Raw genomic sequence first — 6321 nt, forward strand, 5'->3', positions numbered from 1 at the left:
TGTTTATGAGTGGATAAAATAGTTACCCTCCCACAGAACTCATTTTCTTTGGTGCCAGCCTGTTAGAAAACCCAGTCAGGTAAGGAAGTACTCGCACCTAAATCCGGTATTTTAAACCTCAGGTGAACGATTTCTCTATGAATTTTCGATGTTTCTCACCAAAAGCGGATGTTTGAGCCAAAAAAAAAAAAAAAGGTCCAAAAACGTCGGGATGGGGCGGGTTAAGTCCATCAGGCCTATCGTCTACTGTTTTTAAGGTCTATCTATCTATCTATCTATTGCCAGACGCCTCAATCCCGTTTGGGGTGGCCACAAACAAATCGCCTCCAAGTCGCCCTGTCCCCTGCCATTTCACTGCCCTGCTCCCAACTCACACCCCCCTCTCTCATATACCTCTCCACCCCATCCCTCCATCTCATCCTCGGCCTCCCCCTCCCTCTTCCCCCCTCCACCTCACTCACATACACTCTCTTCGTCAGTCTTTCACCCTCCATCCTCTCCACATGGCCAAACCACCTCAGTGTGTTCCTCATAACGCTTCCTATCACATCCACATCCACACCAAAACGCTCCTTTATATCCTCATTCGTCAGCCTGTCTCTCCACGTGACTCCACAAATTTTTGTTATTTTAGCTTTATCTGTAGTATATGTCTTAAAAAAATATATACATATACATTATGTATGTATATGTATATACAGTATAAGTATGTCTATACATATATATATATATATATATATATATATATATATATATATGTTACTTATTTACAAACAATACAAAGGATTATTGGTGACAGCACCATCTAGCTCATGACCATCAAATTCAGTACAAAGAAGCACAGAGGTATACAGTGATTACTAACATCACTAAGAATCTCAAAAATAAGAAACACATTCATTACCATCAGCATAACCCAATTTCCCACTTCATAATGAAAACTGGCATCTAGCTTGGATCAAAGTAGAATTAGCAAGGCACTGATAGTGTCACTAATTTGCTTTGTTCTACTTTGCTTTTTTTTGTGCATTGCACTGGTCACAGCATTTTGCTTTCAGTCCCATCTGTCAACACTCCAGGGTAAGCTGCAAGCATGGCAAGGCTGCCAGTCTGAATAAATTAACATCAGGATAAGGAACAACAACTAAATCAACAAGACTATCAACATTAGACTTCATAGTAGCACAAAACAACTGTTCATAAAGAATAAGTAGCATATTCACACAAAAAATGTACCATCAATTCATTTTACATTACATATACGAAACTTTCAAGTATCAGCCAAGTATCTTATAGACAAACCCCTTACAATTGATGAATGGCAAGATTACAGATGTGTTGGCAATGATACAGCATATATACAGGTATGGAATTCCTCAACATGGAAATGGAAAAAGGCAGAATGTTATTTTGGTGAAACACCCCTGAGTGAGACAAGAGTGTCTAGCTCAAGGATGACATGTTTCAATCATTCCTTGCTTATATACAACCTTCTTGTGCAACATAAACAATTTATGTGAATCATCATCATCATTAAAAACAGGTGTTAAGCCCTCAGTATCCTTGACCATTTGGGGCAATGGTGTTTCCCTCAAGTGATTGTTGTCCTATTATCATAGATATCCACAATATCTTAATAATTAATCTAAAGCACAGTATTTTAGCAGTGTTCTAAAATACTGTACTGCATATGGATGATGAACTTTGGGACACAACTTGGATACTCATCTATACTCAGAATAAATAAAATATACTGTGCAGCAGTTAACAATACTCTAGAATTTAAAGCTGGGGCACCAGGTGAAAAAAAAATCTCCAGGGAAAAAAGAGAACAAAATGGTGATTAAAGGCTACCCAGAATCAGGATACTTGACTGCACCTGGAATAAATAACTACATAAAAGTACAGTTATACAAACATATCTATATCTATCTATCCTCTCTCTCTCTCTCTCTCTCTCTCTATACTGTATATGTATTGTATATATATATATATATATATATATATATATATATATATATCCATCCGTCTATCCATCCACCATCCAATTCTATGCCGCCCCATGAGGAACAGGAGACCAGGGCTAGGCAAGTTGGTCCTGACATATAAGATGAGAGTAACCAGCCTCACTCATCCCTGAGTGGCATTACATGAGCAATAAACCAAATGGCTTCCTGTACACCAGGAAACTACTTCACTGGTTACAATGCTGGGTGGTAAACATAACCCCAAACTATGGCACCTGGTGGTTTAGTGGGTAATTATGGCACTCCAATCGGATTGAGACTGTGTAGATTTATAACCAAGGGGTGGTTGGGGTTTATTAATCGCATAATGCCTCTCAGGGAAGAGTGAGGCTGGTCATTCTCATCTTAAGTGTTAGGACCAACTTACCTAGCCCCGGGTTCCTATGTTCATGGGGCGGCATAGGATTGGATGACGGATGGATGGATGGATGGATGGAGAGAGACAGAGAGAGAGAGAGAGAGAGAGAGAATGATAGATAGATAAACAGATGACAGATAGATAGATAAAATATAAATGATAACAGAATTTACCAGCAATGAGATTGCAGACATGCAATCAACAGATAAAAAAATAAATGAAAATCTGAATTGTGGTATGGTACTTTACTGTGAATAAGAGAATAAGTGAATATCAGATAGGTAAGATTTGGAATCAAGATATTCAATTGTAATGCCAATAAAAGGAGGTCAGTACTGCACCATGGATATTTTGAACTGGAACAACAAACTGCACATGAATAAGACAATAAAATCACTAGACAGATATTCAAAACAAACCTTCACACAAGCCAACTTGTCCGTAGACTCAAACTGGTTCAGGTAATTTTCTTCTATTTTTTTTAAATAAAACAATGATCTGTGTCACACAGCATGTTCATAGTCACTCATAAATTACACACTGACCTTCAATGAAAGTTGGGTGGTGAATGAGAGGGTGTGGTTCTACAGACAAGTTGGTTGGCGTTGAATACAGGATACCCCACTATCACAGCAAACAAAGAGGAAATTTACACTGAACCAACTTCCACATTCACAACAACATATCAGAATGTCTTTCTAGGTAGCCTCCTCTTAGAGACAATAAAATTAATATGCAAATTACATTTAACTAAGACAAATGTCATGGGGAAAAAAAAAAGTCTCTACTCCTGCAACATGCTAATACTGTACCAGATGTTAAAATAAGATAAATGGTCTAAAAATTAACCCTCTAATAGTTGCTTCAATCATCTGACACCAATTCATGAAAGAGGAAGAGATTAAGAAAGTACATGAACACTATAAACCAACAGACTCGATTTTCTCATGGTCTATAAGGTATTTGTTTTCTATTCTGTATTACTGTACACAGTCCTATGTAGCTCAGGTCTCACAACGATACAACATTACACTCCTAACACGTGCCACATACAAAGATCCCTTAGTATGGAGGGAGAGCCCTCTCCATGTTTGGAGTGAGGCAACAGTTCCATGAACTTCTTCCAACCACTCCTCACTCTGGCCACAGAACTAGTTTCAGCCCCACCTCCAGCACATAACATGTCTCCCAGGTAACAAAACTCTTCCACACACTCAAGGGACTAACTAGCAAGATCAATCCTCTTACTCCTGACAATCTCCACATACTCTCCCCGACATACCGCACACATAAAATCAATGTTATCTCGCAATCTACCTCTAATACCACTACATCTCTCAATGTAACCACTTACCACAAACACTGCACAAGATGGAATTACTTCCCACACCCTTGTAGCAAACTGCACATAGCCACTTTCCCTTCCCTCCTTTTGACAGTTCTGCCACAAACCCTAGATACCATCAACTGTTCTACCTGTATTTACTCTGAAGCACTTGTACAGTATTATCATATATAAAACATGCCTTACAAGGTTAATAAATAGCACAGTACAATCCCAGTCAACTAGGAAGTTTGGGGACTTTACCTCCCCGGTTACCAATTTTTCCTGAATATCAGAAACACTGTATACTCTTATACACAGGCTATAGCACTGCAGTACAGTATATACAGTACCACTCATATCCAGGACCACACTAATATTTTCCATTTAAACCTTTTAAACACAACCCATAAACATAACACAAGTGACTGCAGCATCTTGCAGTACAGGTAGTGCAAAATGCAAATGGTATGTCCATTTTGTTAAATATTATTCATTATTTTATTCATCAAACATGAAAAAATAAACAAAAGAAATAAACCTTAAGCATTTTTTAGCGAGCTAATGATTTGGACAGAAGTGTTGTATGGTAGAATTATCATGACTCCTTTGCTCACGGTTGTGTATACTGCCACGGCCCACTCATTTTTTTCTCGACCTGACTGCCAGCACTCCATCTCCCATTTACCACTCAGCTGTTTTGCAGATAATACAATATATACACAGGAACTACAAGCACAAACCTTGATTTCTATCAGCTAGATTTTATCTTTTCTAGCTGTGCATATGCATTTTATGATGATGTATAAGTACATCTTAGAATGCACATGCACTGGCAGAAAAGATAAAATCAAGCTGTGCACATGGCTTGCAATTCCAACTTATGTGCTTGAAATTCCCAACGTATTTATCGTATTATCTGCAAAACAGCTGAGTGGTGGGTGAGGGGTGCAGTGACAGCAGTCAGATGAAAAATAAATGAGTGGGCTATGGCTGTATACACACACAACTACGTGCATGGGAGATGTGATACTTCTGCTATACAACACTTCATTCCAAATCATCAGTTCACCAAAATATACTTAAGAATTATGTTTTTATGAATAAAATAATGAATAATATTTAACAGAATGGACTGGCCAAGGTACTGTAAGATACTGCATGCAGGTGAGTAGTTAAGAGCTGGTTCATATGGTAGAAAACCGTACTGGTATCACACATTTCTGTCTAATGAAGAGTACACCTTTTTTTCATCATCATCATCATCATCATCCAATCCTATGTTGCCCCATGAGGAGCGTAGGAGCCCGGGGCTAGGCGGTTGGTCCCGATATTTAAGATGAGAGTGACCAGCCTCACTCATCCCTGAGTGGCATTACATGAGCAATCAACCCCAACCATCCCTTGGATTTAAACCTTCACCGGCTCAATCCGATTGGAGTGCAATAATTACCCACTAAACCACCAGGCGCCAAAATTGGATATATGGTTACCACCCAGCATAGTAAATGGTTTCCTGGTGCACAGGAAACCATTTGCCCTGTCACTCAGTGTAGAGTCACCCACAGGCTGAAGGAAGTGGAAAGAATGAGAGATCACAAAAATTCCTTGAGCTTGGGACTTGATATCACAAATTGTGTTATTTCCTACATTAAACTCTTTTATCAGAGTTTTTTAATATTCACCATTATCAAGTTTACTGCATTTGTCCAACCTCTATTTCAAGGTAAGCACAATGCGCTTAAGATTGGTTTGCATTTTAGTCATCACGGAGTGTACACTTCAGTATCACGCCATGAAAATACAACAGCATGAGTGCTTATTTACTGACTGGTGGCAGTAAGCAGACAGTTGACTTGTGGAGGTATGGAGGGTGACTGAATTAGAGGAGGGGAAAGCAGGGGTAAGAGGGCTGGAAAAAGGATTAACTAGGAAACAACTTTGACCAGCAATACCCTAACTTCACTTCACTTGACTTCAACCAGCCTCACATGACATGACTATCCCATGCAAGGGCAGGCATGGTAACACAAACTGTTGTATTTTTATTTACATATTTGCCAGTCCGTGAATTTTTCTGGTTGCCTGATAATCCCAATTGTTTGGATACCAGATAACTGGGATTGTAATGAATTACCTTTCAACCCATACGGCACTTGGGACGCAGATAAAACGTCAGCGACGTAGATCTACATCCTGCAGCATTCAGACATCATTGCACGAAAGCGAACAAAAATTAAAGGTAGCAGTGTATCTCACTAATTTCAGACATTTCTCCACTGCACTTACAACACTGATTTAGGTGTGCACGAGATGGCCGACAGTCTTCGGAGGCTCATGGCCACTCTGCTCTCTCAGTAACCTCAAAGATTTCAGAAGTCGAGTGGCACTAACCCAACTAGATTCAACCAACTTTCTGGCTTTGGTGATTACAATACTTTTATTACTGCCAAGGATCTTATATTGATGTATTAAGCCCATTTAGCCAGGAAAAAAAAAAAAATAAATAACCAGCATAGAGGGGTATCAGTTTTCTTTTTTTCCCCCAAGTGTGGTATGGGTTAAGAACAAAATGTTGATCTAATTAAAGAATGACATTCATGACCAGTACT

Source organism: Coenobita brevimanus, chromosome 101, assembly GCF_032717465.1.
Source record: "Coenobita brevimanus isolate Jiangsu-jjx chromosome 101, ASM3271746v2, whole genome shotgun sequence".
In the NCBI taxonomy this organism is placed as follows: domain Eukaryota; kingdom Metazoa; phylum Arthropoda; class Malacostraca; order Decapoda; family Coenobitidae; genus Coenobita; species Coenobita brevimanus.